The sequence below is a fragment of the Pinus tabuliformis genome, chromosome 4_1 (genome assembly GCF_031772625.1).
Source record: "Pinus tabuliformis cultivar Carrire ecotype Pingquan chromosome 4_1, CPIR1, whole genome shotgun sequence".
Classification (NCBI taxonomy): domain Eukaryota; kingdom Viridiplantae; phylum Streptophyta; class Pinopsida; order Pinales; family Pinaceae; genus Pinus; species Pinus tabuliformis.
In genome coordinates this window covers 781,860,901-781,886,424 of record NC_142303.1, presented here as the reverse complement: position 1 = coordinate 781,886,424, position 25,524 = coordinate 781,860,901, and the positions used below count along the sequence as shown (strand labels likewise).

The 25,524-nt window shown below is 35.3% G+C and overlaps 1 pseudogene; it reads right to left on the bottom strand.

Moving 5' to 3' along the window:
• Nucleotides 1-4,546: 4,546 nt before the first annotated feature.
• On the bottom strand, nt 4,547-6,094 carry LOC149178481 (cytochrome P450 86B1 pseudogene; annotated as a pseudogene).
• Between the last annotated feature and the right edge of the window lie 19,430 nt (nt 6,095-25,524).

Below are 25,524 nucleotides of genomic sequence, written 5' to 3'. Positions count from 1 at the left end.
ATAAAACCTCTGTTTGCAAAGCTATTTGGAAGCATGCTAGAAAACAAAATTAGCAAGTGGGTAGAAGAAAGAGATAAGCGTGCTAAACGGCAAGCAGGTTTTAGACCTAAACATTCCACAGTTGATCATTGCATAACTTTAAGGCACATCATTGAAAAAGTTTGGGAGAAAAAGGAAGAAGCCTTTTGTTGCTTTGTTGGTTTCAAAAAAGCGTTTGACTCGGTTCCTAAGGATAAATTTTGGCAGAGAATGGAGGAACTTGGGGTTCCTAAACATTTGAGAGCAGCTATGCATAGGTTGTATGAAGATTTGAAAGTCAAAATTAGAACTTCTGCAGGCATTTCTGAAAGTTTTAGAAGTGATATCGGGGTCAAGCAAGGTTGCCCACTGTCTCCTACCCTTTTTGTTTATATATCGACAAGCTTGAGGAGTGGTTAAATTCGCAAGTGGTGATGGTATCTATTTGTGAAAGTTTGTTATAAGGCTTCATTTGTATGCAGATGACCTTATTCTGATTGTTAAATCGGCTTTTGGTTTGTAAGAGCACTTACTATCTCTTGAGCATTTTTGTAGAAGTGTGAGGATGCAAGTCAATATCATCAAAACGAAAGTAGTAGTCTTCTCTAAGAAAAGAAAACATAACCAATATCAGTTCTACTTTGAAGGCAACATTCTGGAAGAAGTTGCGGATTACAAATACCTCGGGATTGACTTCAACAAAAATCTAAGCTGGAATGGTTGTAGAAAGAAAAGAATTTTGCAGGGTTGGAAAGCATTTTATGCTTTTCAAAATAGGTGTAGAGAGGTAGAGTTATGGGACTGGAAGACCACTCAAACTCTTTTTGGACTTCTAGTGATTCCGGTGATTCTCTATGGTTGTGAACTGTGGGCTAGCAGTACCTCCGACATGCAGTGGAGACAAACTGAGAAAATTCAGAAGCATTTGATTATAAACAAATTTAAGATGAAAATTGCAGTTCCTTATGATATCTTGTTAAGTGAAACAGGGACTGCTCCTATTGAAGCAATTGCTATGGTGCGAGTCATAAGGTATTTAAAAACAATTGAGCAAATGGAAGATGGTAGATGGCCTAAGGTTGTCTTTAATGATAGATTGCGCAAGAGCAAAAAAACTTGGATGCAAAAAAATAACAAATGGTTTAGTAAATGGAATATTTGCTTGAACATGTGTCCCATAAACAACAAAGAGATAAAATCTTTTGTTATGGAAAAGTTCCACAAACGTACTTGGGATAAGGAGCTAGGAAGAAAGAAAAATTACTATATTGAAGTGTTTAATCCCACTCATAATCATCAACCAAAAGCATACATAGAGGCCAATATCACTTGGAGAGCCAAAATTCTTATTGCTCAGTTAAGGACTAATTCTCATCAACTCCGTTGTGAAACAGGGCACTGGAAAAGGCCAAAGGAAGTGTGGGAGGAAAGGGTATGAATTTTTTGTTCTTCCGGAAAAGTGGAAACAGAAAAACATTTCATTTTAGAATGTGAGGCCTTCAAAGACAACAGGGAAAGTTATGCAGATATGCTGGCAGTGAGCTCTTGGGGTAATCTATTTAGCAAGGGGTTTGTCGAGAAGCTGGGAGAATTTATTGTGAAGCTTCACAGAAAAAATGGTCGAATACATCAAGCAGATGAAGAAGCAATCTGTCCCATAGGTTATCTTTAGACTCGTGGACGTTAAAATAATTTCTTCTTCTTCTTCTGTATATATATGGCAGAAGATTGTGTGTGCACATTGTATGTGGTAGCCAATGCTTAAACATTAGAGTTTCTTTACTTTTTCTCTTAAGACTAACTAGGAAAACATATGTAAAATTGTTCCTTTGTATTTTTAAGCCAGATTGTTTCAAAGACTCGTCATATGTCATAATGTTAATATTTTATATATATAAAAGGGAGAGACTCTGGGAGAGAGACACCCAAAGAATATATTTATATATAAGAGAGATTATATATTTATTATTTAAATTGATTTTAATATTTGAATATTTTGAATTTTTATTATTATATAAATTATATAATTAAAAAATATTTTATATTTTTTATATTTTAAATTTTTTTATTATATAATATTACGATTAGTCATTTCCTCCAGCCGTTCCCGACACACGTACCCAAGTTCCCACGTTCCAGAAACTCATGCAACATAGGTTTTATCCAACAACATCCCAAATGGAGGTGAGCCACATGTAGAATATGTATTTATTCAATTAAAGAGATATGGGTGGAAATGATTAAATTTGATTGGTATTTATTAGTTATTCACTAATTTAAAGTTTACTTCAGAGCATGTGAGAGCATTTTAAAATTGGATATATTATTAATGATAATTTTTTAAAATATTAATTAAATAAATATATTTAAAATTTATTAATATTTTTATACATAATCATAATTTTTTCAACTTTAAATTGAGTATAGAGAATTACATAATTATACATCTCTTTTATATTAAGTTGTAAAATGAAATTTACTAAGATCTTGTTGACTTTAAATTGAGTATGGAGATTAGATAATCACACAGCTCCTTTATATTGGGTGCTCAAGTAAAATTTACTAGCATGTTCATATATAATACAACTTTACACTGAGTATAAAAGAGATTACATAATTACGTATCGTGTTTTTATACAACACAAAAAATGTTTTAGCAATGCATACATTTACGTGATTAACCATGTATAAAAAGGTTATGGGTCAATTTTAACTTGAGGAAAAAAATAAGAATTACACATCTTATTTTAAATTGACCATTTTACTAAATAAAATTTATTTATATATAAATGAATGTTGTAAAAAATAATGAGGAACTTATCATGGAGGAGGCTATTAGAATTGGAATAATCTCACATCATTAGGAAATTGGTGGGCAGGTATCCACTTGGCAGGAATCTATTTCTTTTTAAAATTTATTAAAAGTGGACCATTTTGCTAAATAAAATTTGCTTATGTATAAATGAATGTTATAAATAATAATGAGGAACTTATGATGGAGGAGCTTTTTAGAATTGGAATAATCTCAAATCCCTAGGAAATTGGTGAGCGGGGAGACACTTGGCATGCATCTAATTTTTAAAATTTATTAAAAGTAAATGCAACCTAACAAACTTTGTTGCACACTAAAGCCCTTGATAATCATTAAGACCAAGCATATGGTGAGCATATTCCCTTGAGAATCAATCTAGGCTGTCTATTAAAACATAAAATAAAAATACAAATCAACAAATCCTCATCCACCTTAAGTTGAAATAAAAATATTTGGGCAACCTTAAATTGAAATACAAATCTTTGAGCAACCTTAAGTTGAAATAAAAATCTTTGAGCAATAAAATTTTTAAAGACAATTTCAAATTAGATTATTTATTATTTTATTTTTCCTTCTTTTTAACTAAAATAAAATATATATTTTAATTTTCAATGATATTAAATATATTTAGATAATTTTATCAAATTTTAACAATATTAACTACTTTAATACATTTTAATAATATGATATATGTAATTTAGTAATTATAATAGATAAATCATTAACATTAACATTAAACATATAATTTAATAATTATAATAAATTAGCAAGTGATCAATTGTGTTTATCTTTAATAGTTAGCAGAAATGAAGGTTATCTTCCCATCCTTATTCAATTCCTATAAAATTTAAAATTTTCTTATAACTTTTAATCTTAAAATCTTAATTCACATTTTTCAACTTAATTTTTTTTTCAAGGGAAAAAGTTCAAACATGTTTTCTCATTATGAAAAAAATAGTTTACACTTTATTCCTCTAAAGTTAATAACTTTTAATCTTAAAATCTTAATTCCCATTTTTCAACTTAATTTTTTTGCAAAGAGGAAAAGTTCAAAAATGTTTTCTCTCCAGAAAAACCAGTTTACAGTTTCCTAAACATGATATTTCTACATCATTCCACGCCAAAACTACACATTTATAGTGATCCTTTTGAATCAAACAGGTATCTCGGATTTTCTCTCCATGAAAAACCAGTTTACAGTTTTATAAACATGATATTTCTACCTCATTCCATGCCAAAACTACACATTCATAGTGATCCTTTTGAATCAAACATGTACCTCGGATTAACATCAAGGTATAACAAATATAGTTTAAAAAAAACCTATAATAATATCTTACATATTGCAAACTAGAGAGTGAAATTCTTTATTAAATGAAAAAGCTTATGAATTTATTTTCCTAATTACACATGTATTGATGGGTAATCAAAACAATAGACATAACCACATAAAAGTACTTTCTGCCCAGAAAGCAAAATTAAAATATTTATCGACTTTATTAAATATCATCCTAAAAACCGTTACACTGCAAGCGACAATAATGATAAGGTTATTAATTCTACACATTACAGGACTAGATTACATAGTGGAATGCAATGCCATCATGTAGTAAATGGGCTATTTAGCACACAGTCGATAATACTATAAAATACTTAGGCAACTAAAGTTTGTCGTACAAATATACTAGCAAACGCTGTCACAAATAAATGCTGTAATGTATCATATAGACCTTATTTCTCAGTTCCTCTTGGTTGGAGGATAACCCTCAGCCCATTTTTCATAAAGAGAGTCAATCCACGTACCTTGTATTTCAGTTGTGCACTTTCATTAACCAGTTTCAGTCTGTAACGATATACGATGGACGCTGCCACGTGCTTCATCTGCAAATATGCAAAATCTCTACCCATACACATTCGAGGACCTCCATGGAAAACAGGATATTTGTAAACAGATTGGTTCACAAAAACACCCTCATCATTAAGCCATCTCTTTGGCTTGAATTCCATGCAGTCTCTCCCCCAGATACTTTCCATTCTTCCCATGGCGTAAGTAACGTAAACAATAGCAGTCCCTTTCTTCATAGGCGTCCCATCAGGCAACACCTCGTCCTCTATCGCTTCCTTTCTGCCCAATGGCACAGGAGGGTAAAGCCTCATTGTCTCTGATAGACATGCATGCAGATAATGCATTTCTTTCAGCTCCTCCCTGCTGAAGCAAAGTGGATCACCGGGTTTGACATTAGCTGATCTCTTCTTTAAAATGCGGTGGATCTCTTTCAAAATCTTTTCTTCCACATGGGGATGTTGCAGAAGCAGCCAAAAGAACCAGGAAAGTGCCACGGATGTCGTGTCGCTGCCGGCAAGAATGAAGCTCAGACAAATGCCTCGTAAGAACGTGTCGGAATACGGGATTCCATTTTGGTCGAAAGATTTCATAAAAATAGATAATATATCTGCATGGCTACGAGACATTCCAAGTTTTTCCATACCCAATTCCTCCCTTCTAGCTGAAACGATCTCCATGACAAACTGGTCGATGATCTTCAGAGCAGACTGAAGTTTCGCATCGATCCCCAAACCGAAAAATCCCATGATCTTTCTCAAATATACAGGCATTAAAAATCGACTATAGGATGCTTCAATAGCATCGTCGAATGCTTTGACAAAGGGAATGACCGGCAGAGATGGAGATAAACACCCCACTTCCACACCAAACGCAATTTTGCAGATGTTGTCAAACGTGAAACGAAAGAGCATGTCTTGAAGATCGGTGGCGCTTCCCTTGGATATTGTGTTGTCCAGAATAGGGATCAGATTTTGGCGCAGCGAGTCTTGTACGGACTTCAAGACATAAGTGAGACTAGATACAGAGTTAAATTCTACCACTGACGCCTTTCTTTGTTGAATCCATAGTTGTCCATCGACGTTAAACAATCCATCACCGAAAACATCTCTAAACGCGCTCCTGAAATCGGGACCTTTTGGAAAACTTGAAAACCTAGTCGTGAGGATGTACTCCACATTTGCTGGATTGCTGGTAAGGACAGTGGTTTGCGGAAGGCCTTTGGCAATAAAAGTTCCCCCGCATCCGATCAGAATTTCTGAAATGGAGTCATATAGATGGTTGAAATGTATAAACAATGAGGGGAGAATCCCTACGAAAGGCCATTCTGGTGGGATTCCGTTCCTTGCTTTTGTGGTGAGAAATAGAAGATAGTATATGAAGGCCAGGAAGCCGACGATAAAGACAACGAAGATACCCATTAACGCGTTCTGAAGAAGCATGGAGCATACAAGCAGCCAATGAATTCCAGGCACACTTAACATGATGCCTGCCTCCGACGATAATTGAATTGGTGGTATATGAATTTAGTGCATCTTTACATTTACACCAATCACAGGAAAATGGATTCATTGCAACGTCACGGGAAGATGGTAAACGTTACATCAACGACAACGACACGCGGAGAACAAATTTCCATTCCATCAAAGATCGTTGGTAATTTCGGTGTGACAAGCAAATTGTTAATCCAATCGATAGTTGATAGATGTATTTTCGCAAATAAACTAGGATTTCCACATATTGGTGAAAAGAAAAGCCTAAGAAAAAAGCAACGGCAAGTCCCCCCTTGGCCACTTTGACAACCAACGATAGGCGCGGTGTCACGATTTTATTCATTCTGCCTTTTGCTTGGAACAAGGTCACAAATTTCCGATGGGAGAATCTCATTTATCAGAGTTTTATAAAAGGTATATTTCTTAAAATTGTGATATCACAGTTTTATACTCCCAACCTCCCATTACCCACAGCATACCCTGTCATATATCGCAAGTGTTTTCATCGAAAATTTTCAGATGTAGTTGGTTTGCCCACTGACTTGATATAAAATTTAAATCTGTTTTATGATTCATATAGCATTCGCTCATTATATCGAGTGTTTTAATAATTCCGCAAGTTGTAAACTCTGATAGGTTGGACCCGATTTGGAATTTAATTGTGATTTATAATATGATTGGGTTCACTGTCATTTATCGATATTTTTACCGCGACAATTTTAAAACGCTCCAATATTAACAAGCATATTCGATAAGAAATTTAACTGCCATGTATTAAGACATCGGGTCTGCAGGACTTTTGTGATGGTTCTTGCTTATAAATCCCCGATAGCCTGGATCCAATATGCAACTAATTATGGTTTATAAATGATAATGCGTTCGTACCATAGTATCGAAACTTTTAAACGATTACATGTATAAACCTTTGATGCTTCCAATTCTTCGATATACTACTCCGCCTTCCACCTGCTCATATCTTCTCTCTGCTTATAAATCTTATCTCTGCTTACATTCTTGCAAGAAGTCATGATTCCAAAGTCTTTTGTCGGCATTGCAACAATTTCAAGTGACGTGATCGGAACTAAAAACCCTTGTGAAACATAAAATGAGGAATGCGTATCAAAAGTGAGGGAGAGAGATCCCTGAACACCTCGTGGCAAGTCTTGCCATTTTCAGAATCATAAATTCTCCCTCCAATAACACGCACTCATCAAGACTTTGTCCACGTATGCACCCCATTTGAAGCTGAAAATTTCTTTTTGGAATCGCCTGTTCGAGGAGCGGACATGTTCTCTTTGTTGTTTGGATGTGAGTCCTTATTAGGATCAAACCCCAAGCCCTTTGCGATGGTATTTTCATCTGTTTTCTGGTCATTCTTTGTTTTGGAAGTGCCCCTTGGGGAGGACAGTTTTGCTGCTGTTGACGTATGTTTCCTTAAGTCGTGATCTTTGTCACTATTGAGATGATCTACAACTTCCTTTTTAAGGGGTTGCTTTGGAATCATCAAGGTTTCACCCTCACTGTATTTCTTGCCATGAGTTTCCTTAAATGGGATCCTTTTGTCCTCGGCTTTTACTTCATTGTCATGGGTTGCAGCACTTGCATTAGCATTGCCTTTCTTCAAGGTGCTCCTCTTGAAATCTCATATTATTGCAGTTTTCATTTCTAGGCAATGAAAGCTTCTTCTTTGCAAGGGGAGTTGAAGGATGCTCGTGAACTTGTTTGCGGCTTGCTTCACCGACAGAGTTTAATGATCCAGTGTTTCTACAGCTACCAATGCCTAACCGAGGACTCCTGCTTATTTTCTAAGCTAGAGAAAGGACCATTTTTCCTCTTGACCTTTTATATCATCAATATAGAAACCCAAGGATTTGATCTCCTGCATTGACCTAAACCAGAAAGCATGCATAGAACATCAAAAACAATTCCACTGCAGAAATGAGACATCTTACAAGCAAATCAAAATTGATCAATTCATGAATATGACAGCTAGTCCACCTTGTAACGAAACGTTTAAGAATATTATCATACATATCAATTTCCAAAAAACATGTGAGCCAAGATGAAATACAAGACAAGAGACTCTGTTACAAATAGTTACTGATCGATTTTCTTGGGATGATTTCAAAGAAGAACCATTTTTCAAAGGAATGATATAGATCCCTCCACTGATAATATAAATGAGCATATACAGATCTTCACTTCAATATGGAAACCAAAATGCTGGGCAAAGGTAATTAAATCCAAAAGAAGAAACATCGTACCTGTTGAAGGACCATCGACAGAAGTGATCGTCGTCCCTCTTTGCGGAGCTCTGTTAGGGCAGTTATTCTTTGGTTGGCTTGGCCACGTAACAAGTCTCGAAATGAAAGGATAATGAAATTTACAGATAATGAATACAATTTAAAGTTCAAAGCTTTGCATATAAGAAATTCAATTCAGAGATATGCTCCATAATCAGAGATATGCTCCATAATTAGTTCTTGTATAGGGAATGGTTTCGCATAAAAAAACAGTCTATAGCGTGTTTTTTGGTGTAAATTTTTTAGGAAAAAAGTCTACCCTAAACATTATTTTCTACCACATGGGAAATGTCATGTTTTCTACAACATGGGAAATGTCATGTTTTTCTAAGAACCAGAAGCTATTTTTGTCGGAAGGACTACAACATGGGAAATGTCATGTTTTTCTAAGAACCAGAAGCTATTTTTGTCGGAAGGAGGAATAGCCCGAGCTCTCCTAAACACGACATGTGCTTGTTGCATCCTATGTCACCTTGTTCGATTTATAAATCCCTGATGTGGCAAAGATCTCGTGGCCGAGTCGTTTCTCACTTGCGAATAAAACCCTCACCGCACTTTTCATGGTGCGAATCCAGGTCTTGATTTTACTGTCAAGAATTTCCCCCTCCGTCTTGTGCACGTGGCCCTTGGTCAACTGCGCACGTGGCCCTTGGTCAACTGCTCAATGCCAATTTTGTACATATACTCTTCAATTACAGACCCTATGGTCATGCCGTAGAGAAGATCATTGTTCATAAACACATAATAAGCAGATTGACATATTAGATGGTGTTTAAGCCTACAATTTCTCCAAACAGCCAGCGCCTGCGACATTGCGATATTTCATTCACCTCCGAGATGCCATCCCGCCGATATTAATATATGTCGTGTGATTTCATCTATTGTCGATTTGATCCGGACCCGATATGGTATTAATTTCCATTTAATCAGAATTTCACGTCCACCCATATCGCAATTTTTGCGATGTGTGACCATGTGAAAGCGCCGCTAAAATTGATGTTATCCAGTTATTAAAAAAGTTAAATGCAATATCGCGTCTATTACATATCACATATCGGCGTTTTTCATTAGCGTCCAGTGTTAAAAGCTCTGATTCCAATTTCGCCGATACCACTAAGCTTCTAACACCTGTCCATTCGACGGGTCGCTGTGCGTATAATTGTTAACACTTTTGTTTTATTTTTTTCATCAGTTTGGTTTTAATAAAACTCTGTTGGTTTTACAGTTTGTCTGTATCTACAAGGGTCCACTTGCTCTGATTTATATAGTTTTTCACAAAATGTATATAACTTAGGAAGGGTCTCTACGCTTGTCTTCTTGGTGAAATGGCTGGCGGATTGGTTAAACTAATTTAAAAACTCCTATTTTAATCTAAATTTTTGGATTTTACTGTTGTTTCCTCGACGATATATGTACGCATACAAATTGTCGCCCATACAAATAAGTCCTTATACAAGATGTTGATACTCAAACCCTGAATTAGCGTCCGATTCATTATTGGATGGATTTAGGATTATATGTACTCTCACACAAATTGTCGCCCATACAAATAAGTCCTTGTACAAAATCTTGATACTCAAGCCCTGAATTAGATTTGTATTCATTTATCGATTTAGCATTTCCATGCATTCATTTGGTTATCTTGGAGAATAAAACTTGGGGAAAAGAAATTGCTCATTTACATATTTGAGCGGGACCCTTTGGAAAACTTGAAAACCTAGTTGTGAGAATGTACTCCACATTTGCTGGATAGCTGGTAAGGACAGTGGTTTGCGGAAGGCCTTTGGCAATAAAAGTTCCCCCGCATCCGATCAGAATTTCTGAAATGGAATCGTATAGATGGTTTAAATGTATAAACAATGAGGGGAGAATCCCTAGGAAAGACAATTTTGGAGGGATTCCTTTCTTTGCCTTTCTGTTGAGAAATAGAACATAGTATGTGAAAGCTAGGATGATGACGATCAAGATGATGGAGATACCCATTAAGGCCTTGTGAAGAAGCATGGAGCATGCAAACAACCAATGAATTACAGGCATGCTTAACAGCACGCTGCCTCTAACAGCATTGGATTAGTGGTACCATGCATTGAGTGCAAATTTATATTTGCACCAATCACAAGACTATGGATACATTGCCAGGAACATGGTAAACTTACATCGACGAAATGTGGAGAACAGCCTTTCATTGCATCGACGATAGTTGGTGTGACAAGCTAATTGGTCGTTGATATGTATTTTCATAATTAAACTAATCAGTTTCATATTTAAAGAGTTGCTTCTCTGGGAAATTATCCGAATTCAGTTACTTCATTTACTTCTCTATTCTCGGTAATGTCCTAGTGTCGGTGATAATACGAGGAAATTGTTTGTTTCCAAAAATAAGTTTGTATACATTTATTTTAATTTTAATTATTTATTATATGTTTAAAGTTTTTAAAATGTAAATTATTTTTCAAATTTATATTTTAAATAAATTTTTAAATAAGTTTGTATACATTTATTTTAATTTTAATTATTTATTATATATTTAAAGTTTTTAAAATGTAAATTATTTTTCAAATTTATATTTTAAATAAATTTTTAAACTTATTATGAGAGAGTGATGTTAAGTGGCTTATTTTTTTAAAATAATAATAATAATGAGCCAACCAGTTTTTACACATAACTTAGTGATAGTTGTCCTATTATTATTTTAACCATATAGATTTTCTAAGTAAACAAGCAATAATAATAAAATATTTAATTTATATAAATTTATTTCAATGTAATATATCTGGCAAACATTATATAAATAGAGGATGTGTAATTAAAAGTTAAGAAAATGGTATAATATAATAAATGGTGTTTTTTTATAACTATTTATGAGACAGATGTATATCCTTTTTCACTGATGCAAACATTATATAAATAGAGGATGTGTAATTAAAAGTTAAGAAAATGGTATAATATAATAAATGGTGTTTTTTTATAACTATTTATGAGACAGATGTATATCCTTTTTCACTGATTAAGATATTAACTTATGATATTGAATATTTTTTATTTATATATATAAATATTATAAAAGTTAATAAGATTTTTTTATATATATTAATAATTGTTTCATAGATATGACATTGAAATATTTTTTGTTGTTGTTAATATTCTCTTTTCAATGCCCTTAACCAATTGTATATTACATGTTTTTATTTCATAAAAAGTATGCATTAATAGAATGAGAATGGGCGATAACCCATTTCTCCCCTTGGTGAATTCATCCAAAATTCATAGGAGAGTTTAGTCATTGCATATCAGTTCATTTTTGGAGGGTCAGTTCAACATTGGCGCAGATTCTTGAGGGAAACTTTCCATCTCAATTATATCAGTTGTTTTAAAATGTAAACCTCAGTTTTCTATTGATAAAAGCTGAGATTATTTTTTGCTTATCATATTGTTGAGTTGTTGAACTCCATTTGTCATATTTTACCTGGAAATCTTCTGTTTATGAATGGAAATTTTATATGAAGTATTTTGTTGAGTTTAATTTCAAAAAATCTCTATTTTTTTTTGCATTTGGATCACTACAATGGTATTAGAACTAATTTTCCTAGTTTTCCTACCAGCCTGAGTGTTTTTGGTAAATTTGCCAGATCAAATTTATAAGTTGTGGAAGTAAAAATTGCCAACATAGTGAAAAGAATCAAAATTTTATTGTTTAGTAGGGCCAATCTACTTCTGAAGACAGATTGAGAGCCTCTTCTTGTTCCATCTTGAAGACATCATTTTTCCTTTTTTCAAGGGACAAAATTATGTGTTGGAGCCAGAATTCGACCACATTGGGAAGTCTGCTATTGGAGACATAATTTCTAGACTTATTCTTCAGTCATTTAGTAGATTGAATGTAAACTATGTATTGGAAGGTCGATGTGTTTATGTGGTATGTTAAATTGTATGGGCATTAAATAAGATTTGTGCATTGAATCCACACAAGGACAAATATCATTTCAAGGAGCATTGACTTTCTGATCAAAGTGCATATGCGAGTGACCTGTACGTGGGCTGGTTAAGTTATTCACATGGCTATGGGAGCCAAGTTACTATGGGGACTGCATTGATCTAGGGGTCGAGTCGGTTCATTGTGATGCATCCATAATCACATCCAGAGTCTGACAGCGATCGTGATTAAATTCGGGCCACGTCAAACTAAACATATACAGCTGCAAATGTGGCAAAGGTTGCTCTAGTTCTTGTTCTCCACTCAACTAGTCGCTATAGAGTGATAGCAACAAGGGTCGAACACTATAAATTTCTTGAAGATTCGTATCTATTGAAAACAAATTCATGGAAGCCTGACAAATTACAGAGTTGATTTTCATTGAGATAGTCTGTGATCAGATATGGATGGTGCAGCGTGAGTGCAAATCGAGCAACATTGTATTGAATGCAAAGATCACTTAATAATTGAAGATATATTTGTGTAAAAATTATCGTATATTCCAAGAATCAAATTAATATCGGAGCTCAGAGCCACGATTTCCTTCTCGTTAGACAGACAAACCAATGCATGATGTTAGGGAGACAGAGTCGGGCCAAGATACTGGGCATAGCTACGAGCTAGGGCTGAATCATTATAGGAGGTGTGCGAGGTTTATGTTGTGTATTTTGGAAAAAGTATAAATTCGAGGATTGAGCTACACATTTGTTAATCAGTAGCATGGAGTTATGATAACAAAGTTGTGCGCACATGAAGTGTTGAAGAGTGTGTTGCACAGTCGTTGGATGTCTGAAGAGATTGTCGTATCAGAACTAGAGGCATAGATACCAATGTTGTTGTGTGTTTAGTGACTGCGCGTGAGAGCTAGGCCGGTGGAGGCAAAAAATATGTTGTAGCATCCTGCAAATTATTGGGTGTATTTATCAGCATTGGTATCTTCATGAGAAAGATCATTAGTTTTTTGAGAGATGAGTTACTTTATTTGTTGAGCTTACAGTCAATGAGCTTCAAAGATACCTGGTCGAGTTGTCACCCAGAGCGTCATTTGCTGGAGTAGCACCATGTTCCATCACTTACTTATTAAGAAAACTAAGGATTTATACATAGTTATTATTGAAGGCAGGTTGTCGAGAAGAAAGGGTTGAGTTATTGTGCATTAACACCGACACTCACAACTCTACATGGATTGATATCCTAGTGGATCGAGTTATACTTTTTTTTTTTTTGGAACTCATTAGTTGAGCGCTACACTGTTGGAACTTCATCATGGGTCACCTGATGTATTGGAGACAATATGGTTGAGTTATATCCAGGTTCCTCTACTTTCTCACTCTTGTTCACAAATTTGTAGAAACGCTAATTATGTTTTTGGGTATGATGAGATGAAAGTTGTATGTTGCTCTTAGCTATGGTTGTGAGATTTGTTGATTTTTCCAAGTATACTTATTACCAATATGAATCTTGATGTTATGCCCTACCATGAGTCTTGTAGAATATTGAGGAAGAATAGTTGTTGTTTATTATTATCAAGTTGAATGTTAAGATTTGTGAGGTTGTTGTGACTAGAGATCATCTTTTCATATTATTGTACTAATATGATTTGTGATCAGAGATTTATTGTTGTAGAGTTTATATGTTTTCTACCAATGAGTGTTTTTGAGAAGGCTTGTCTTTAGTGTTGTGTATTGAGATCATTATTGTTATAGGTGTTTTGTATGTTGACGTCTTATTGCAACTGAATAATGGAGTATTTGAAGCAGCGCTTAAATCAATAGAGAAATATATCAATGGACTGCAATATTGACCATAAAACAAAACAAAAAGCAAACCCTTCTCAAGGGGGTTCCATGCCATTCTTCAACAAGAGTAGCCAAAAATAGGACACAAAATATTTGCACTTGGAATAGATTTGAAACACATGAGGTTCATAGTGAAATCCATTTTCAAACTGGATGAACTAGATTCACTCCTTTCCAAGGTGGTTCATTTAGAGGGGAAGAAGCTAAGTTGGGATTTAAAACCAACCATGATTGCCCTAATACAACCCAAGTTCTTGGAGCACCCTTGTGAAGGGGTCAAACTTCCAGATGCATCATGTCTCAGTAATATCATCAGATTGATTGCACTTATATACCCATACAACAATGAAATTATGAGGGGGATTTTCACACTGATAGTAGAGACCTTTCAGGGTTTGGATAACATTGTGGATGCTACCTTTGGGAAAAATCTTAAGATTTTAGAAGCCATGACCGTGCTCATATCTTCTGAAATCATGTTTGATATTGAATGTGATAACCTGATCCTTCAAATACTCCAACACTTCTTCAACATTCAAAAACAACATCTTGACATGATCAAGGCAAACACACATTCCATATTTTTTTCATGTATGGGAGGCCATGAACACATTTGCAGGAGTTTGCGGAACAAGTTGTTATCCATATGGAGTAAGGAGCAGTTGGTCTCATCTGTTTCTTATGAACTAGTCTAAAGGTTGATTAAGCATAACATAAAATTATTCAGGAAACATTTGGAAAAGGAGGAGCTACGGAGGATTTGTGGTGACCAATCGTGTTAAATGAGCTGAGGAGAAAGGGGATTTGCTTCACCTACAAGAAGCCTTGGGTACCTGATCACTCATGCTTGGGTGATACAACAAAGATGACTGAGGTAGGTCAGGAAGAGGATCCTTCTGACTTTCTAGATGAGGATTATTTTTTATTTGAGTCCACGATTTCTAACAAGGATACCTTCTAAGGAGTATGAGCAGTTATATGGAGTTGTTGACAACAAACTAGCTACATATTCTTGTGAGCAGTTAGTAAACCCCGTGGGAGACATTCAGGGAGATGGCTCACCCGTGATGATTCAACATGAGCAACATATGGTGGAACATGGGTCAGCTTAGGAGTATAATATGCACAGAATGCACGATGAGCCTTTTGCTAAGAGCCAATTGAATGTTCATGTTGAGCCTGTGATAGAGGAGGATGAGCAACCATCTTTTGGACCAACCATTGATGAGGAGCAGACAGATGCACAGACCACTAGAAGGATTGTGGTACTTACATATGCTTGTCATCAAGGGGTGTTGGAGTCTGATGAGATAGTTTTGCAGGGGTTGGTAGACTGGAGGAGCATCGAAGATCCTGGTCAAATGAGAGAGATAGTGGTGCATCCATCTTTGGGTCTACCCATTGATGAGGTTCAAACAGATGTAGTTGCAACAAGCGAAGCTAATAAATTTTTAGGAAATAACCCTCTCCAGGAGTACATAAACAGGGCTTGCAACACAACTTGCCCACTTTGGCCCATTACAGAGGGAGGCAAGATATTTCTTGGACATATATTATTGATGGACCAGACATAGTAGCATGAGTTGAGCATGGATCAATGACAACATAGTAGGTTTTTTTCCTACGTAGGTGTCCATGCATTTGATTATCCCATGGGGTAGATTAGAAGGAGATCATGAGTTGGTAGCCTATTGATGGAGTATCATTCTTAGTCTAAGTCATAGTACAGTAGGAGCCCTTAGATGAGAGGGTTACCCAATGTTTCAGTGAGCATTGGGATGTGGACCAGCAGTGTGTTAGTATTCTAGTAACATTAGCCCAACATCAGCAGAGTGGGGTTGACCCTAGTCTAGGCCAAAGGTTGGGTTGGAGAGAGGTTATGAGTTGGTATTTGATTGATGGAGCAACCACTATAGCCAGAGACAAAGCATAATTGGAGTCATGGGATAGGGTTGTTGTTGATTGGCCATGGTGGCATTAATATCCAAGAGGATTAGTTGATGGCAGGATGAGTTAGAGATTAGTTTGGGATCTAGGTATTGATGGATCCATTCATTTTTGGTTAGCATGGAGGCATGGCACGACACAATGGTTCATATTGGATATAGGTATCAGCTTGCAGATGCCTCTGAAGTGGACATAGATGGATTTCTTGAGGGTAATAAATCTTAGGGTGGGAGGATTTGTCATGTTCCTTTTTACGGTTTCCCTCATGCCGTGGTCAAGATGGACTTCCAGGGTCAAAGGCAGCTAGGTCACAAGAGAAGGTTTACTCCATCAATGGGCCCAAGGGCTTCTAGAGGGGTTTCATTGGGTTTTGAGGAGTTTCTTTGGGATCTGATGGCATTCTCTTAGCATATTCCATCATCTGCACAACTTTCCTTTCGTTCCATTGCATTCCAACAACTTTCGAGAAACAAGGTTATTATTGGGCTTGACTCAATTAATTATGCTTAAGGTGGAACTCCAAGAGAAATACTTGATAGAACACCTTAGTGTAATAGCTCATTGGTACCAAGATGATCAGAACTACAGGATGAGATGGTGGGAAGTGACTTTCAATGGGTTGAGGAGGGATGGTGGCCAATTTACCATTTTCCCTAATTAAAAGGGTATTTTAATTAAAATTAAAAGAGGGAAAAAAGTACCAAGTGATTAAAATAATAATAAAATAGGCTTCTAGAGGGATCCACCATATCTATAAAAGAGGAGGAGACCATTTGGGGACATCTTGGTTTGAGCATTTATCTTTGGTGTGGAGTGGAGAATCCAATTCTCTACCTTAGTAGCCCCAGGACAAAAAACCTTAGGTGATTTGAGTGAGAGTGGGCGAGAACCCATTTCTCCCCTTGGTGAATTCATCCAGAATTCAAACAAGAGCTTAGTCATTGCATCTTAGTTTAGTTTTGGAGGGCCAGTGCAGCATTGGAACAGATTCTTGAGGCCATATTTCTATCTCAATAATATCAGTTGTGTTAGCATGTAAACCCTAATTTTCCATTATAATAAAAGTTGATATTATTTTTTTCTTGTCATATTGTTGAGTTTCCAAACTCCATTTGTTACATTTTACATGGAAATCTTCTATTTATGAATGGAAATTTTATGTGAATTATTTTGTTGAGTTAAATTTCAATAAATCTCCAATTTTTTGCATTTGGATCATTAGACAAGGTTGGTTTATCCAATGTCCAACACAAATCATAGCATAACAGTTCCAATGTCAATGTCAATGTCAAAGAACTCACTGAGGAAATGACCACTCATAAAATTAATCTTTTTTTTTTTTAAATTATTTGTCAGGAATTGAAAAATATAAAAAATAAAACTCCCTACACCAAGGGATTACGTCCCATCAGAGCTCGTTTAACCAATAAAAAATTAGAAATAAGATTTGCAGAAAATTAGGAAATTATTTTTGAAGTTACCAGGAAATAGAAATATTAACCATTTTCTCCCAACTTTGGTTAAAATTGCAATAAACTCGGGAAAATATTGAAAATCAATGCATGTCAACTCTAGGCGAATGTCCCTAGAGAGGAAAGGGCTAATAGTAATCTTACCAAAAATTATATCAGCGAATTTCATTTTAAAAAAATTACTTTTTTCTTATTTTTATTTAATAATTTTAATTATATATTAAAATTTATAATTAAATAAAAACAAGTTTAAATTATATTTAATATTAAAAATAATTCAATCTATATCATATTTATAAGATAATTTATATCTATTCTATAATTAGACAAATTTAAATTATAACATCAAAAATATTGAAATAATTGGTGATCTTCACATCACGGAGTTTTTTAACATTACATTCTATCATCATCTATTCTACACACCATGGGCATATAATATTTAACCAATTAAATTAATTAATTCAATATATTTTCTTTGTGATAGGTATGTTTATTTAGAAAATAATAATAATAATAATAATAATTATTATTATTATTATTAAGCAGATGATATGGATTTAAGTTTAACAAAATAATTTTAGCACTAGTCATATATTAAAGATTGGATTATCTCAAAAATATTTATGTCCTTTAATTAAATTGATTAATTAAAAAACTATTATATGAACAAGTATAGTTTTTTAGGCATGTGGTAATGATAAACCATGGTATTAGTAAATGATATTGTAACAAACCTTGTTTACATGTTAAAAAATCCATGGTAAGGTGGTAGTGAATATCAATGGTTAAGAATATTATTACATGTATATATGTTTTACTTATATATTAATCCTTTTTATAATTAATAATAATTATAATAATTTAAAATAAAGCTTTGGTTTAGTTAATTTTTATAATTTTATCCATGTGAAATGTATTTTGAAGTAATTCATTTGATCATTATCATGGATTAATGTTTATCGATGTTGACCAACCATTTAATTTATGGAGTTGCATTAATAAATAGGTGTATGTGTATGTTAATCAATTATTTAAATCATTTGAGCCTTTGATAATTTTCTTGTATTATAGACTATTTTTATCTTTCTTTTCGTACTAATTTATAATAGATAAAATATTTATTTATAGTTAAATTAAATAATTTATAATATTTAAATCAATAGCATTCAAAAATATTAATTATTATTATTATTATTATTAAAATTTAAATAAAATTATGTTTATATTGTATTAGCAAAAAACATTTAATCTTATTAGATATAAACATTAAATGAATGTTTTTCAAAATTTACAACTAATTTGAAACAATTATATAGTAAATTCATAATACTTAAATATTTTTTAAAGTTGGAGTAGTAAAATGGAATGTTATTTAAAGTTTGGACTAATATTTTGAGATATTATTAGAATTATTTTAAATATAGGTGTGGTAGGGGTGGGTGAGATCTTTTATGCCCTCAGAAATCAAAGTTTAGAATATTCATTGGTAGATGCTTTGGTTTATTCTAGGGCATTCTTTTCACCAAAGAATTCCATGTCTCTTTTCTCAATATGTTGAGTAACTTTCTTTTAATAATTCAGTATTTGTTTAAATGATCTTCTCTTAGAGACAACGTTCTCAGTAATCTCTTGAATCATATTAAGAAGGTATCAAAAGATATCCCAAAGATGAATTTCAAGCACATTTTAAGGGATAATAACTAGGAAGCAGATCAATGTGTCAACCAAGGTTGCAATTTGAGGTTTGGAGAATTGATGATTAATGGTCAGTTAAGACCATCCTCCATCACTTAGTGGATTAAGCGCGAATCCCGCATTCAAGTATCATATAACTGACCAAGCTCCAAAAATGAACTGACCAAGTCTGAGCAAGATCTTACCAACTGATCCTCAGAAGCCTTTTTATTAATGGGGCCTCTATTTTCTTCATTCTCCATTATTTTCCTTCAATTTCCTCCTCACGTGCAACTTGTGACCTTTCACCTTCCTTTTCTCCTAATTTCCTTTATTTTCATAAATAAATGTGCCAAAAATGTTATTTTGCCTTTCCAAAGCCTTAGCCATTGTTTTTTCCAATTCCCTCGGCCATAATAAACCAAATCAACACCCACTAGGATGTTACTCCCACCATTCAGCTTGGAATATGTGTCCCATCGATCGTGGCCTTATATATTTTTACATGAGTTTTTTTAACCAGGGTTGTTACAGAACCCCCCCCCCCCTTGGGGGCCGTCCTCGGTGTTCAATGACACCTATAACCAACCAGACTGCTAAAAACAAAACATATTTTCCATGCAGCTTTATAACACAACTCGTTGTAGTATTTACAATGACCACTTGCTAAAACATGACAAACATATCGTTTACTAGAGATTTATAACACAACTCATTATGATATTTGCAATAATAAAAACATATACTCATGCACATTTTCTACTGCAAATTCAAATTTGCATCTAATGTCCAACGTTATAATCCAACGCCACTTGTCCTCTCAGTGAACAGTTATCGACTCATTGTTCCAGGGCGCACTCAGAATGTGCATCTGATTCCATCTGGAAATGTTAATGACCAAAACAAATCCATCCTATCCTCGATCTTCCCTGCTTTGCTATGCAATCCCTCGGGCAATCGGGTCACCCCTTCCGTGCAGTCGCTCACCTTCCAAGTTTCGTTGGCACCCCCATCTCGAGCAATCCATCCCTTGGCAAGGCTTCCATGCATCGGAAGATACAGAAACCATGGAAGGTACGTGCCTTAAAATCATCATATTGGTTATAGCATTCTCATGGAAATCAATGGACACTATTGGGTACCAATGTCCCACAATGGCCCTGCTCCTAAAGTGCTCTACTAGCATACTGTTGCATGTTCCAATTCCTTTTGTTATTTCTAATTCTTGTCGTCAATTTAGGCCACTCAACCGGGCATGTTCATGCATTCCTATACCAAGCACATAACTTTCATTATATTCAAAGTAAATTGAAATAACTTCAAATTATACCTCATTGGTAGCTCGTCAAAAAGGTACACTTTCAATACTGTTTACTTCCTGTCACAACAAGTCAAACTAGCATCTTTGATCAAATCATCATGTATAAACATATCACATTAGGTTAGCTTGAAACACAACCATCATAGACCAACATCATAAATCACATGTAACCATCATAAACCAGAATCATAGATCACATATAATCATCATATACCATAATCATAAATCACATGCATGATAAAACATAAATAAAATGTTGATACTTATCATTTCATCAATCCTTGGCTTCCACCTTTGTCCTTATTTCGTACGCACATTGGATCGGTTGCTGCACCCGACAAACACCCATTGCCTTCTCCTCAACTGTGTGCAGACGCACATAGTGTACATCCCACACATACAACTACACACGGCATAACACATCGTGTAATACATGCATCTACACCTGACATATAGCACATGCACCTACACCTAGTGTACACCACAACACAACACGTATATGTACACAATGTACATCACAAGACATACATATGCACACAACACGTGACACCTCAAAATGCATACACATACACCCGATATACAACACAATGAGTACGCATGTCATGATACCACAACTACACAATACACATACATAGTACCACATGTACACAATACAACATGTATGACACACACACAATACCACATGTACACCAATACCATATGTACAACATGTACACAGTAGCATCTGTACAAAGCACCACCTACACAACGTGTGCTCAACATCACATGTGCACGACACCACCTGCACAATGTGTACACAACACCACATGTGCATCATACCACCTGTACAATATGTACACAATACCATGTGTTCATAGTACCACATGCACGACATGTACATGACACCACATGTACACAACGCCACATGTACACAACACCACCTGCACAGAACACCACTTGTACCACATGTGCACGACACCACATGCTCATCACACCACTTGTAAAATCATGCACACAAAACCTTATGTACATAGCACCATATATACAACATTCACACAATGCCATATGTATATAGCAATGCATATCCAACATGCACACAACACCATATGCACACAACATTGCATATCCATCATGTACATAGCACCATCTATACCCAACACTGCAATGCAACATTCACGCAATAATATATGTACCACTCTATACATAAAATTGCATAAACAAAATGTACACACACTATATATACACAACACCGCATGTGCACAACATCACATATGTGACATGTACAACATATACAACATATGCACAATAATAGTACCACACATCCAAAACCACACTACCTATGTCAAGAAAACTTGCTTCCAATGTCTTATCCATGTTTTTCCCATCATGTCACAGACCACACTGCTTTCATTTCGCTGATGTATCCCTCGAGTTACCTATCCATAGAATAGACATAATATAATCACATAATATCAAATCATAACCACATGATACTGACCTCATATATTTGTCACGACTACTCTTCCCACTTGATTCCTCATAGACCAGGAACCTCTCCATGTCATTCACCTGTGTAAGCAATCATTCTTCCACAAGAATTATTCCTAACGACCCTGTCAGAAAACAACATGCATACATACATATATATATACACATTAACATAAAAAAATCATGGTCCTATTAGACAATGATATACATACATACATACATACATTTATACTTATAAACATCAACATAATCATGATCACAACACAATTAAAAGATCTCAAGGTTAGGGTTAAGAAAACTCCCTTTATGTGTGCAAAACATGCACAGTATCGAGAACAATAGTTCCTAATACATCCAATGCATATGACGTCTCTGATCCATTCAACTTACCCTTCTTGATTACCTTTCCCATGGCTGCTTTGTCATTGTCCATTTACCACAATGGACCTAACTAGTCCAACCGACTATCATAGTCTTACCTTCCACTGCGCTTACTCATGCACTGACCTTCATCTGAATCTTACATTACCTTTCAGGTACCACATAACTCTCCCCAAGCTGCATTAACTTTACTCTTTCTCAACAAATTCCCAAGAGTCAAAACTTAAGCACAAGAAACAAATAAGAAGAAAACCATGAAAACCAATAACAACGCGACTATGCAAACAAATTGGTATGATCATGCACTAGACATAACAAAACTGAAAATCAAGTGCAAGAAAATCACAAAAGACCAAAAGCACAAGACTAACAACAGACACCATGAATCAATCCCCATTGTTCCTAGTGCTTCTAAAGGAAATCTCAACCTAAGCCTTCTTCAAGATTTCATGGAAACCTCTCTTGCCATGCAACTCCCTACATCATGTTGTCATTAACACACAATTGTTAGTGCATAAATAAACATAATGACATACTAGTTATCTTACCTTGCTATGCCAAACATGTTTCTTAAACTGAACACATCCATGCCATCTCTCAAGGGACTCCAATCCTTTGACAAATCCACTTGTAACTAAAGACTAGATAATATCCTTTTCAAATACATGTTCATGAATATAGCACATATCCAAATAATTTCAGACAAATCAAGGTTAAGAAGACTTCCTGTAGGCAAAGCACTCATTCATTTGGAATTAGGTTTCCAAACATAGCCAAAGGAATTCTTTCCCAATTCCTTTCTTTGACTTTTCCTTGCTGTAATTGAGTGTTACTATGCACTGTCACATCACCTGACTGTTAGTAATATAAACATATCAACTATTACCTTGTCATACTAATACCCATCATGTTTCCTGCAACTGTTTACCCATGTCAATCACACGTTCCAAATATCAAGACAATCATATCGACAATTTGAAATCAACCTTTACAAACAATCATGTCATAATCCATAGTCAACTCATAGTCATTAGACATGATGCTACAACTTTCACCTACTATACTCAAGTACATATCAACTGTCTCAACACATATGTGTTAGTACAATCATCTTAAAACAAGATCATTTGGACACATACTCATATTATGCAATTCATCAAACATTCAACCAACTTGCAAACATACCGTGTTAAATAAACCAACTAGATGATATAATAGACACCAAACACTCAAACACCAAATAGACATCATACTCAAACACTCAAGCACAAGGTAGATGACATAAGCAAGTTCATACCTTAGTGTATCTAAGGGGAGGCTATCTTGTCTGCACAATCAATCTAGTTAGCATTGTTACATAGTAATTTGTCACCATTTGTCACCGTCCCTGTCACCCCTCTCCCGCACTTTGGAGGACTCATTCTGGGACCTGTGAGAAGTGACATAACTTGAAAACACTTGCATTATATTCCTCTAAGTATGGACTTCATATGCCCTGAAGACATCTCCTGTATAATATCCTTAAAAAGTTCCCTTTTTCCATTAGCGCAGATCCACAGTGTATTACTCGCGCCAATGGGGGAAATCCTCCAAAGAGGGCGCGCCAGTTGGCGCCTGTCTCAGAGCTATACTCGCGCCAACCAAGTTTGGGAAAGCTTTTTTAACAAACGCACGCGTGAAGGTTCTTTCCTTTCGACTCATGAAGCTTTTTAAGGATAATGCCAATCCCATGGATGTCGTGATTAATCTTATCTCCCTCTCCTCTATCCATAATCGCTTTTTGAGGATAAACCCAATCCCATAGATGGTGTTATTGATCTTATCTCCTTCTCCTCCATCTATAAAAGCTTGTTCTGTTGCCTTTGACAAGCTAGTTCGAGCATAGGGAGAATTATACCTTTAGAAGTCTAAGAGATTGTTGTAAGAGTCTTCTTTGCATTCATAATCAAAGAGAGAGAGGCTTGTTCCCAATCCCGACAAGCTTTGTAAGGCATATGTAGCTGATCACCCAGCAAAAGGAGGATTTGACGTCAGAACTATGGTTGTATTCTTCTTTGTTGTTTATCAATAATAGATGACTATCATTATGGTTCCACTCTTGTTATTCATTGTAATAATGTTTGAGTTATATCTTTTCTGACCGATATATAATTGCATCTGTTGGATTTTATGCTTGTATTTGTGTTGTTCTTTGCATGTGCAAGTGTCCATTCACGGATATCGTGGGGATCGTGACCGGCCAGAGCAAAGGAACGAGAGCGGCGACTCTTCTACGAATATTAGCGTTGGAATCCAAGTAGGTTTTCATCATCCACCTTTAATTTTCAATTAGGAACCTACGTGTTAGCATTGTTTGATTGTTGCTAGACCCATTCTGGGCTAGTGGGGATCGCCTCTGTCCGCAGAGGGGATTTACCTCACCAACAATTTGGCGACTCCACTGGGGAGTTAGCTTGTCATTTGATTTGTAAACTTCAGACGGAGCCTGAAGTACGGCCAGATAGCCTTCGAAACACTATTTCTTTGCAATAGCAAAGTAGATCAACGCCACTTCAGTCAATCTCCGGTTTGGTTTACGAACTAAACAACTTGGAGTTTGTCTTGTCTCTTTGGTTTCTCTTGTTTTGATTGCTTAGATAGCTTTCTGGGTTGGATCCTCTGTTGTCTCTTGCTTCTTGGTCTGTCTGGGTACTGCTGACCTAGTCTTGGATTGCTTGTTTTGTATTTTAGTATAGAAAACTTGATTGGCGCTCTTTTTTGCATGACAGTCGTGCCAATTGGCGCCGCTTGTCAATGTACAACCCGCGCCAATCCTCAATTGGCGCTACTTTTAGCCTGAAAGTTGCGCCAGCCCAGGGAAACTTTTAGAGTTTGCTTGTTTTGAGCCTTCCAAGCTTGGTTTTTGTGTCTGGATACTATCTTTCAATCACTTGAATGTGTTAGTCTTGTTTGATTGGTTTTTGGCCTTTACCCTTTGGGTGTTTGCTTTTTTTACCGATTTCACATTTTAGCCCTAGG